This window comes from Calonectris borealis, chromosome 30, assembly GCF_964195595.1.
Source record: "Calonectris borealis chromosome 30, bCalBor7.hap1.2, whole genome shotgun sequence".
Taxonomy (NCBI): Eukaryota; Metazoa; Chordata; class Aves; order Procellariiformes; family Procellariidae; genus Calonectris; species Calonectris borealis.
In genome coordinates, this window is record NC_134341.1 from 83,724 (window position 1) to 96,206 (window position 12,483).

Below are 12,483 nucleotides of genomic sequence, written 5' to 3' on the forward strand. Positions count from 1 at the left end.
AACTTCCTCTAGCAAGAAGTTTTGCTTTGTATCTCTGTCCATTAAGATACCCCAGCTCTGAAGACCAAGCATGGTGACTCTATGGAAAACCAGCTGAGACTTACTACCACCCCTGTATTCAGTCATCAGGCACTCAAAATACATTTGACTTGCTTAAGGTGCGAAAGCGCTGGCAAAAGAGACACTGCTACTCACCCAGTGTTACGGAACGATGTGAGTTACAACGTCCCACGCACTGTTGCTTTCCTCACCCACTCTGGCACCATTGCAAAGACCTGGCCAAGTTCCTGAAGGGTCTTGTAATTTGGTTCGTTATTGCCTAGATCCATTGATGATCCAGTGTATATCCTGTTTATTTTTTCTTTCTGGATAACCGCTTTAGGATCACTCGGAAATTAGCTGCCTGGCAACATGAAAGTGTGGATATCTAAATGAACTGCATGCTTTTCAACTGGTTCCATAAACATAGCCCAAAGAGAGCTGTGGCAAAACAGATCTTTGGAGACTTTAGTGAGAGTCAAGGCAGGTGGTATCCCGTCTCCCCAAGCAGTAGAGAGCGCTCTTGTGTCTGCTGCCCAACTGGCTTTGTTAAATCCAAGTTCAACACAAAAGCAGAACAACGTATGTGTCTGTTCCCAGTGCAAGCTTCCCAACAGCTTGGTTTCAGGTGACAGGTTGAATTGATGACTCAACATAACGTCTTCCTTCTGAGTCATGTCACAAGAACTTTACAGCTTGGACCTTCTGCCTTCCCTTCCTTGTCTGTGAGAAGTAGCCTTCCCTGTCGATGCCACAGCAGGGGCTATAATAAAGCTGTTCTGGTCCTACCCCCCTGTCCCATCCTGTCCCTGCCTATGCCTGTACATTGAGGGATTTAGAAGGGGGGGTTGCAGCACTAATTAATCCTTTCTACCCCACCGTGAGTAGGTGCATGTAATACCTGTTTTACAGGTGGGTGATCTGAAGAACAGGGAGAAGTAGTTATTTGGCTGAGATACCATTCAAAGGCAGAGCTGAGCTAGGGTAAGAACCCAGGAGCCCTGCACTTCCCTGGCTCGCAGGTTGGTGCCCTGCTGTGAACAGGTAGGAGGATTTATAACTCAAATGTGTCGTGCTGCTGAAGTCCTGATTCCACGGGACAGGTTTTTTCATTTGCTGAGTGGCCTTCTGTATCAGTTAGTTTTGATAGGAGCTAGTGGTTCTGAGAAGAAGACTGAGGATGCCTGAATGAAGGAGTCGTTCTGGAGGCCAGCGCAGAAAGTGTCTCTCGGAAACCTATTTTTTAAGTGATGTGACAGCATGAGTATGGGAGCAAAGAGTACAGTCTGTAAGAAAGCCCTATGTTTCTTGTGGCTGTTGGGCAGGAGGTGAACTGCAGTAATTGTATACCTTAAGATTTTTACTGGAAGTATGATTAATCCATTCACACAATGGAGCAATTTAATAAAACCGTGCATAGATTTCTCTCTCTCTTTTTTTCCCGTTTTTTTTTTTTTTTTAAGAGCTGGAGGTGACATTTGAAAGCATAGTGGGATGTAGTTGAGGACCAGAGTTAGTTTCCCTCCCCCTTGAAATGTATCACACTCTCCTCCATCTTTTTTTGAACCTTCTCTTGATTTCCGAATCCTGATAAACCCAGCGGGAAGAGAACACGGCTGACTTCCCGGATTGAAGGAAAGGTGAAGTGTGCTGCTGCAGAGACGTTTCTGTGTCTGAGTGTGGGCAGCAGCAGGAGGAAGGGCTGATGATTCCCCACCTGTCTGTCAGTGCTGGGATTCCCCTGCATGTGTGTTGTCAATGGGGCGCATGCGGATTTATGATTTTGTGTAAAGCCCAGTTTCGTTATGTATTGGGAGCACAAGCTGTCTTTGTGTACTGCAGGCTGAGTCACTGCTGCCTCCCAGTGAATTTCGGTGATGATTATTGAGTGTGGGCAGATGCAGCCTACTCTTTATAGCAGCTTGCTTGTATTTTTTTAACGGAGTTTTAAAAATTTTATATTGCTTTGACATCCTTTTCTTTGAGAAGCTAATTTCTCCTGAGCTGGGTTTCGACACAAGAGCCACTTTACTACAGGAGGTGTTTGCTGTATCTCAGAAACTGACCCCTTCTGGGGGGCTTGAGGCATACTGTCTGTATGGAAATAGGATCCTGTCCTGCCTGCTTCCCCAAGTCCAAACCACAATGAAGAGGTGCTTTGAGCCCAATCCTGCTGTTGTGATTTGACCTTGGGAGGGGAAGGGGAGAGCATGGACAGAAAAGAGAATGAAGATCCAGAAGATGGGGGGATGTGGAGAGGTGCTCGTGTTCTGCTTCCGCAGCTGGGCGCGGTGGCTCCAACCTCAAAGCTGCTTTCTCCCTCTAAAAGTGCAGCAGCCCAAAAGCAGGGGGGCTGCCCTTCCCCATGTCTCCCCCAGATCAGTTTCAAACCAAGGCTGGGACTGAGATTGTTTGGCTTCGTTTAAAGAGGGACAGGGGTTTGCAGAGGCAGTCTGGCGCTGGCTGGCTGTACGCGAAACCCTCTGTGTTGAGTGCGTTTCAGACGTGGTCTCGCCAGCGCACAGCTCCCCAAAACTGGGAACACACGTGATGTATCTGTGGGATTTTGGCAGCCTAAGCAGTGTGGCTTTGCTGTGCTAATACAGCAAAAGCAGTTCTGCCCTCTGTGCCTGATGCTGTGTTTGTGTTGGTGCGAATGTGCTTCATCTGATACAGCTGCTGCTTATGGGAACAAGCTACTTTGATAATGAAACCTCTGGCCTATGAGTGCCTCTATGCTGAGGGTTGTACCAACATAGTTATATGAATAAATGAACTGTTCAGTGAGCAGCAGAACTGGTGAGCCTGGCTTCTTAACGATCAATGTCTTGTGGATGGATTCTGTGCTAAGGATTGATCTCATGATTCTGTCTTGCTGCTAGCGGGAGCATTAATAGGTTCACTTTTATCTGGTCGCTTACCAGAAGGCTTTTTTTGAGGTTTTAACTGTTCTGTCAGAGTACCCTCACAGTGGCTGCTGTGTTGAAATGTTAGTTGGACAAGTACGAGATGCACACCAATTAGGTCAGCGCAATTGTATAAGCCTTGATTATTTTTTAATTTTTTTTTTATTTTATTCTCCCCTGCCCGCCCCCCCCACCAAAGTCTCCTGATAACAGCATGTCTCTAGCTTATCAAGTCAACCTTGGCTAAGGAGCCTTTGATGCAGGCATAGCATGTGCCTGGAGTTAAAAACTTCCCAGAACTGAAACCTTGTAGGACTGCCATGCCCTCTGCCTTGATAAGCCTCAGTCTATTTCTTAAACTTACTCTCTATGATAATTTTAGGTTGTATCCAATGGACTAGTAAAATGCAGAGTAATTTTTTTGGAGAGGAAGCATCTTTGTAACAACTTGTTCAGGAATAGTGTGGTTAGGTATTGCAGAGAGAAACCCTTGAGCAACATTGGTGGCTAAAAGTAATCCAGGAAAATTCTCCGTCGGGGGTGCAGGAGGGGGGGTTGGGAGGAGAAGTTGCTACCTGCTGTGACCTCGAGCAAACAATACTGTAATCAGGGGCTGAGGCATAAATGGCTTTGTAACATGTGAAAGTCCATTGTACATGGGATGGACTTCAGGTGTGCATTATGAGCTTTTCAATATTTTAAATGTACAAAACTTTGAAATTAGAAATTCTGGGGCTGTTGGGAGGTTTATTCTTTTCATAACTGCAATTCTGATAACGTATATAAAATTACTAGGTGCCAAGACAGTGGTTGGACTACTTTCATTACATCTTCCTTTAGTACTGTAAAGTAACATTACATGCTTTCCAGAAATAGCAGCTAGCTGTAAGACAGCATCACCCACTCTGTGGGTAACTCATGGCCACTCGGTGCCAGGTGTGCGGGTCCTGTTCACTCGCCAGTGTCCGGTAACAGGCTGACACCAGCCAGTGTGTGACCCTGCTTGTACAAGATGTAAATAGGACCATGAAAGCCTCAGCCTTGAGGCAAGGCAGGGAAAATCCTAAAATTAGACCTAATGTGGCAGTTGTGCGTTTGCTTTGTAAACGCAGGTGCGTGTTCTGCAGCGACACGGGCTCTTCCTGGCTGCCCGCAGCTGAAGCAGGCGGGAGGCTTTGCGGGACGCCCGGTGCTCATTGCTCCTCTTAACTCCCTCGGGTGGGGGCCTCCTCACCGAGAAGCTGGCCGACTGAAGTATGGGCTTTTCAGCTATCGCACAAGTTTGTTTCTTTTTCCTCTCCCTTTAAAGCCTCTTTTCAGCATCTTCTGCGCAGCAGTTCACATTTCGGGTTAAATGTGATCATGTAGTTAAAACTATGTTAGTAGTCGAGTAAGGCAACAGGACTACATGAAAACGCAGGAAGGCAACATACACAGTTTTAGGCAAGATTTCCACTGAAATTGCCCTTCAGAGAAGCAGACGGATGTTGCCTTGCAGTGCTCCAGTGATGAAGTCTGAGTAACGCAGTTTTGTTCACCCTCCCTCAAACGTAGGGCAAAATACATTTTGGGAGATCTTTGCTGAAACCAAAGGAGCCACTTGTTTATGATCTCCTCTTTAAGACTGAGGTTCCTTACAAGCAGGCATCTGTCTGTTGAACTTCCTCTCAGTGGCCTTTTACTTTCTTTTCTTTTTTGCTTTTATTCCCTCACGTCTTCAATAATTTTTTTTATATTTGGGGGGAAAACCCAAAATATTTATGGAAAGCTTCTTCTGTGTACGGATTTATTAAGTTTGGAATTAACTGTACATGATAGTATTTTATTTTTCCATATCAAAAATTTAGTCTGTATTTTCTTATTAGTGGCAGTTTTCCTGTCTTGCAAATACTTGGGAAACTGGTATTGTTCTTCTTCATGAGGAAGCAGGGAGAGATTGGTGTCTTTCTGGTGTTATTTTTTTGAAACTGCGAGGAGGGAAAAAAGCAGCCATCTGTCCAAGTATTTTTCACAGGTTCTGCAAAACCTGGAAGGACCATCTTTTTCTTTAGAGCAGCCCAATGACAAACCAGGATAAAGGGGCTGTATCTGTGACCAAGGCTTCTTCACAATTAATAGTAAATGTGAAATGTGTTAGGCTCTACAGCTGAAAGGAGGAACTCTTGGATCTGATCATGACCTTTCTAACCTTACTTATATCACTTCTGCTGTGTCCTAATTCCCACCATGGAAATACGGGTGACACTTATATTGCAGACTTGTTCAGACAGTTGAATGTTTTAGGTTAGCATGAAGTTTGTTTGTTGTTTGTTTTTTTTTTTTAATATGCAGTTATTAATGCAGGAAGGGCAATGGATCCAGAGAGAACAGTTTTCTGAGCTCTTTGTGTTTGTTGTCTAACAGGGTGGCGTGGTGATGTTTGTATAGTATATTTATATATCTTTGTATATTACATATATTTCGTGGGATATAAATGTTGGGACAGCTGGCCAGCAACTGATGTTACGAATGATGAGTTGGAAGTCTGAATCTAAGGTAGCTGGATTTAGAAGAGAACAGCTGAATAGGGAGAAAGACTCTAACTTTCCCATTAGAAACAGTCGGTGCTCCTTTCACCTTCACCCCCCAACAGACAACGGATTGTACCAAGTAAGTTCTCAAAGCTCAACGTCCATTATCTGAGCTTTACGTGTGCTGCTCACCTGAGCAGGACACACGGCTGATGGGCTGTACCTGACCTGGACACCAGGCAGCGGGTGCCTGAAGTGCTGTGGAGTCGCTGTCGCACTTGCAGGGAGGGTGGGCAGGTACAGCCTTGCTGTACGTGCTCCCACCACGTACTTCCTGCGGGTGCTTCAGCGTGGAGGCTGTTTCTCTTTTTTTGGGAATATGCCTTGCTGCAGGGCTCTGATCCAGAAGGGGTAGCCCTGGTTGCTGTTGCCATGTTAATAATAATAATTGGTTTGGGTTCCCAATTTAAAGGGTAAGCAAATAAACATCTGCTGGGATCAATATGTAGAGCTAGGTTGCTGCAGCATCCACGAGCTGCCCATTTTGTTGACACACATGCTTTAATTCACGCCACCTCTCTGCTTTTCTCTCTTTCCCCTCCATTCCTCTGGCATCAGTGCATGTTCTATTTTTAAACTGTGCTGTGCTCTGTATTGCGGCATTTCTCTTCCTGAATTATTTATCAGTGTTTGGAGCTGAATGGAGTGTGCTACGTTTTTTCCACTGCTCATTACTGCCCACGTGTCTGTCTTGAGCCATTGACAGATTTGGTTCATGTCAAATCACGCTAGCCTCAGCTTGGAGGGGGGCTGGAGGGGACGATGGGGCTCGGTCACAGCCTGTGCCGGTGCAGGATCAGTCAGATCTGTGTGTGTTTTATACTCTCCTTGCTGGGGCAGACAGGGAGGGGATGGTTGCCATGATAACACATCTTCAGCTGAGCCAGATTTGAATAGAAGGACCCTTTTTAAAAAAGAAAATAAAATTAAAACTTTTTTACTGCCTGGAGACTGGCTTCAGCCTAGGAAGAAGACACCTCCATGCATGTGTGTGTGCACGCATGTGCAGAGGAGAAGACAATGTCAGAGACTGTGGGCATGGCTGGGGTTGACTCAAAGCTCCTTGGTAGGGGAGTATTTAATTTTTACTTAGTAGAAAATGTTAATTTCTTTTAAATTTAAAACCCTTCTCTGTTCCTCCCTGCCACGTCCAGTGCAGGCACCCTTATCCATCAGAGATGGCAGCACAGCCTTTAAAAGGAGCGGATGGACAAGATGTTTCATCTCTGAAGGGATTTTCCAGCTACTCACTAAACTTTAATTTGCCCCTTCCCTTTTCTTCTGTGAGTGTCTCTCAGCATTTATATTTTCTCGTGCTCTCCCCTTCTTTTTTTTCCCCTCTTCTTCTGGCTCTCCTGTATTCTTTTGCCTTTGTTTTGTCCCTCTGAGCTGATGGATTTAGCTACTCTGCATCCCTGCTCCTTCTGGACTTTCTTCCTAATGCAGCTGGGGAGACTGCTGTCCTTTCAGTCAGGAGAGGGAGGGTCTGGCTGGAGGAAAGAGGTGTCCCGTCGCTTTCCTGCTGGGGAGGTGCAGGGAGAGCAGGGGCGGCCGCTCTGCCTGCCTGCCTCCCCTTGCAGGGTCAGTCCGGAAACGTCTGCAACTGGAGAATTCACTCGGTGCCATCTTCAGCTCCCACGCTGGGAATGTCTTCTGGCATGGAGCAAGTGTGTGCTGACTCATTAGTGACGTGAGGTTTACCATGCCTTTATGTCCTTGCATAAAGCGGGGGGAGGGCTGAAGTGGGGAAGAATGTAGAGGGCGAGGTGGTCCCAGTAACAGTTGAGCAAGGGACTGGGCACTGCATGTTTTCAAATGCCGAGGTGCCGCTTGCTGTGAGCACTGTGGCTTTGAGCAGCTGGCCAGTGCGATGTTCTGCAGCGTGCTGTGAAAGTGCAGCTGTGACTACTGCTAAGCTAAATGCTTCAGTGCAATGAAACCCAAATCCAGGGCAGTGTGCTTTTTTCTGCTGGGCTCCGAAGTGAAGAACTAACTCTGCCTTACAATCTAATTTCCAAATTTTTCTCTCTTAGGCCAAGTAAGCTTCTTCAAAGGTTCTTGTATCGTTTCTCTTCGTTTCAGGAGCCCACCCCTGTCCTCACACTGGTTTTAGGTCCTGGGTGTGTGAGAGTAGCAGGTACCTTTATTTTGTGTGTGTCCGTGCAGCACTTGGAGTAACACTGATTCCCAGCAGCAGGGTGAGCTGAGGACAGGGTGGGCCAGGGCTTGACTCTTGCTTCTTTGGCCAAATTTGTCTCTCTTCTGGTAGTTGAAGCCATTCAGACAGAGTTGTCGATGGCCTGGGTTTCTCTGTCCTCCTCAGAGTATCGTCCTCCTCACGACTCTCCGACTTGTGACTTTTGAGAGTGCAGTCTCCACTGTGCAGGTACTATTTATTTTTTTTCCTTCAATGTACCCCTTGTTTCTTTATTGTGGCCTCTTCTGAGGAGACCTTGGGCCTGATAAGAAAAACACGCTGGTTGTAGGACTTATGTGGAGAGATCTTTCAGGTGGTCATTGTCTTGATGAGGAATCCTGGCTGTTCTCCTTCTCCTCCATTTGTGTGTCCCATGGAAAAGGATTAGTAAGACCAGAACATCCTTCCTTCAGCCCCAGCTGTGGGGATTCTGCTGGTCTCCTGCTTTCAGCTTTTCTACGAGTGCCTGCTCTGGTTCTGGAGAAGGGCAACGAAGCTGGTGAAAGGTCTGGAGAACAAGTCTTGTGAGGAGTGGCTGAAGGAACTGGGATTGTTTAGCCTGGAGAAGAGGAGGCTGAGGGGAGACCTCATCGCGCTCTACAACTGCCTGAAAGGAGATTGTAGCGAGGTGGGGGTTGGTCTCTTCTCCCAAGTAACAGCGATAGGACGAGAGGAAATGGCCTCAAGTTGCACCAAGGGAGGTTTAGATTGGACATTAGGAGAAATTTCTTTACTGAAAGAGTGGTCAGGCCTTGGAACAGGCTGCCCAGGGAAGTGGTTGAGTCACCATCCCTGGAAGTATTTAAAAGACGTGTAGATGAGGCGCTTAGGGACATGGTTTATTGGGCATGGTGTGTTGGGTTGATGGTTGGACTCGATGATCTTAGAGGTCTTTTCCAACCTTAATGATTCTATGCTTCTATGGATGTTCATGGAGCTTTTTTCACAGGACATGTTAGAGTAGGTAGCTCCCAGCAGCAATGTGCTGCAGTTCTCATCCTTCCCACTTCCTGAGTCCAAACACAAAGAAGTCTTTCTGCTGCATACACACTCCTGCAAAACAAAATAAAAAAAGCCTGTGGCCTGGAGCACTTAATAAAAGATCTCTGACTTGCCATGTGTGGTGGTTATTATAGTGTCTGCCTAGAGTGTTCCCTGTCCAAGCTGATCCCTTAGCTCAGATGCTTGGTGTATACCTGGCAGCACCCTGAAGTTGAGTCACGTTAGGCAGCCGGCTCTCCAAATCTCTCCTGCAGTCTGCATGCTCATGATGTCCTTGGAAGTGTATGCTGTCTGGAGAGTGTGTTTCTACCTATGCACTTTAGTAATTAATGATAGCTTGCAGCCTGCTGCTGGATGCAATGAGCAAGGTCAGTTCCAACCCAAAGAACAGTCCGTGATACAGTGCTCTAGATGCTTGAGGATTGCTTTCTCCCCCTCATCCCCATGGTGCTGTGGTGGCTGAGGCTGGCAGAAGTGAGAGTGCTGGTGTTTGACATACCTGCAACGAGGAGTCTGTCCCAGGCTCTTTTGTTTGGGTTTTTTTCCCCCTTTTCTAAGGGGAGAGGGAGTTTTCTGGTCTGAGTGGGTAAATGAATGCATTGAAGTCCATTGATAATGCTCTTCTCCCTTTCTAGCTGCTGTAGGTGTCTGATGCAGGCTGCATGGTACACGTCTGTCACATGGGGGAGCCCAGTCTGGGCTGATGGTGGGGGTTTGCACCACTGCCATCCCGCCAGTTTGGTGTCACAAGTCTTGACTTTTTTCTCCCCTTCTGATGGGATTATATCCACTACCTAATTGACGTGTCTTCTCTCAACAGAAGCTGGCCTGGGCAAATTAGAGCCTAGGCTCATTTGATACGTGTCTGCGAGGGAGGGAGGGAACATGTCTTGTTGCTTTTTTTCTTTGTTTGCTCCGTGATACTACTATGTCAGGCAGAGGCAGCTTCCCTGCAAGCTGGGAGCACAGGCAATACCTAGAGCTGCTGCATCTTTTCTGTGCCCCGCTTTCACTGACCTAGTTTCATTGCGTGCGCACACACACACGTGCGCACACACGATACCTCAGCAAATGGCTCTCAGGTGTGCAAGGCGGGAGCTTTCTCTGTAGGGCTTTGTCCAGGCTGCTGGCAGGGCTGACTCGCTCTTCCTTCTCCTCCTCCTCCTCCTCCTCCTCCCACCCAGGATTTACTGTCTCCCCACCTAAGGAGGAAGATGCAGCTTAGGAAATCCTCTCACACACACGTGCTTTGTGAAGATGAAATGCTGCCGACTCATAGTGGTAATGGGCAGCGGTTTCTGAAAGAGCTGGACAAGCCCGCAGGAGGCTGCATCTGTGCTGTCTAGAGCAGGTACTTGTGTCCTAGGGCTGGAAGGCTTTCTCACTCGGAAATCTGTCCTTGCTGCCATCTGCCAGGCATCCAAGTGCTAGAGATCAGGTTTGCAGGCTCAGGTTATGGAGCTTCTTTTCTTCCTGCTTTAATGTCGATGTTAAGAACTGACAGTGGCGTTTCAGCAGAGGGTTCTAAGCTGATTGTATGTTCTTGCTTGCTTAACATGCTCTGCGAGCCAGGCGTCTTTGGAAACAGGAAGACCCGGTAGAAGGGAAGAACAGCATCCGAAGTTCCCTCCTTTTATAGTACTAATCTTGCCACTGCAGGGCTCTGGGCTAGAGGGTGCCAGCAACTGTCCTTAATGATCCTGAGTTGAAATGCAGCAGACCACAGATGTTCCTTAGCAAAATAAAGCTCTGTTAGTTTTACTAGGTTTTGTGGAGATTTTAAGGCTCTGTCTATGTGGAGCAAAGATGCTTGGCCTGGGCAAGGCATTCTGGAGCACTGCTCCTGGACCTGAACTCCTCTGTCCTTTTCTGTTGCTTCTTCATTTGCAAAGTAGCTGCTGGAGCTTCTTCAGGGCTTGGAGCTCGAGGGCCTGCCTGGGCACTAGCTGACAGGAATAAACAAACCCGAAATAGATGAGTTAAAAAGGGGGGGAAACCCTGATGCTGAGTTGTTAACCTAATCTCTGTCTGAATCTTGCAGCTTTGCTGGGTTCAGCTGCCACAGGGAGTCACTTGGAGCACATGCTTTCTGCCAGGGGGACATGGATGTCCAGACTGACTTCTGCTGAACAATCCATGGAGCTGTTGCAAACACAGACACTTGCTACCTCTCAGGGCTCAGTGTGCGGCAGACTGAGAAACTATCATAGCAGAGCCCGTGAACTTGGCTGAAGGCACTCATCCTACAAGCTTGCACTGCTCAGACAGTGGTGACTGTTTCTCAAAGAGCTTGGGAGATCATGGTCCAGTTTCCTTGGACAGGCACCTTCATTTTAAAAGTTCTTTGCAGAATTGGGAGGAAGGAACTTGAAGTGGCCAGAAATAGGAGGCATAAAAGGAACTTGAATCCTTTGGATCTGTCTTCCTTGCACCTTCTGATGGGGAAGTCTCATACAACATCCACGAAGCCTTTGAATTCAGCCAGTGTGGGGGTCGATTAATTGTGGCCCTCCACTTGAAAACACTGGTTTAGCATTGCAAGTGACTTTTGTCTTATTACCCCCTGTCTGTCTTGCCCCTCTGTTACTCCTTTCTCTCCGGTTCTCTAGCCGTGGGACCCCCTCTTCAAATGTCAGTATTGCTGCAGGCAGAAGCAAGGAGCTGTTCACTGCAGCCAGGATCACAGCAGTTCCACAGGAAGAGGAGGACAGCCAGCCAGGAACATTCACCTGCTTTCTGCATGGGCATGACAGGCTTGATTCAAAAGGCTTTGAAGCAGGTTAAGACAGAAGCTCATGCATACATTTAAACTTAAGTCCTTTGCAGAGCAGGGTTGCTTTACAAACTTGAACCTCAGTTTGTCATGGAGATGAAAAGTATTAGGTTCCTGTTGTCTGTCTCCTTGCTTTTTAAAAGCTTTGTTGGGCTGTTTCTTTGGCTGTAGCAGGGGATCACTTAGAAGGAACTGCATTAACTTGGCAAAAGTGGTAAAGGCAAGTCCTGGAAAAGCTTTACCAGCACAGCACTATGCTATTTCCCGTGGATGCTGTCAGTTAAAGCTGTGCATCTCAACGTTTTTGCAACTGTCTCACTTCAGCCACTTGAGCCCAAGGCTGATCCTACCTTATCTTCATCTCCTTCCTCTTCAAAGCTTTTGTCTTTAGACAGCTGCCCTGTGAGCCCTGCTGCCCCTTGCTCTGCTGCCAGCTCCAGCACTGCCAGGGCTCAGCCTGGGCAAGGAGCCTCCTCAAACCAGCTGCTGACTGAGCTGATCATGTCTGAAGTCCGCACTGGCCCTGCAGGAGGGCACTCTCTTCAGCTCTGGCTGCACCTTGCCTGGGATGGGCTCTGGCCCAGCAGGAACCATTGGCGCAGAAGAAGAATGATGCCTACCTGCTGTTGACCAGTGTTTAGAGCTGCAGTCAGAAGATCTCCATGATCCAACAAGAAGCAACTTCTGAGCCTGGTGAGGGACAGGATGTGCTTGTGATCCATCACAGAGTCTGCCTGTGCACGATGCTCAGCAAGGCTGCCTTGTGCGCTGGAGAGTAAGCTTTAGTATACGGAGAGGAGACTTGATCGCAGCCTGTGTGCCTGTAGCGTCGCCAGGTCTGGGATGGAAAACCCCTTTCTGAGGAAAATTTGAGCAAGTGAGCGGTTTAAAACCTCTCTAGGGCCATTTACATTTCTTGTTTCCTGTCTCTGTCGATATTTAATCACTAATAAATGACCAAGAAAAAAAGAACTGAATTGAAATGAAACCATTAAC

The 12,483-nt window shown here is 47.4% G+C and overlaps 1 protein-coding gene across 19 annotated transcripts in view; it reads left to right on the forward strand.

Moving 5' to 3' along the window:
- Nucleotides 1-12,483, forward strand: part of R3HDM2 (R3H domain containing 2) — a 59,152-nt gene that overhangs the window by 8,028 nt on the left and 38,641 nt on the right. Inside the window, exons 2-4 of one of the 19 annotated variants that reach the window (XM_075133578.1) lie at nucleotides 47-213; nucleotides 383-621; nucleotides 952-1,679. The exons of the other annotated variants lie outside the window; for them this stretch is intronic. The gene's annotated coding sequence lies outside the window, so the exon portion shown is untranslated. The remainder of the gene's footprint in view (nucleotides 1-46; nucleotides 214-382; nucleotides 622-951; nucleotides 1,680-12,483) is intronic. 19 annotated transcript variants of the gene reach the window in all.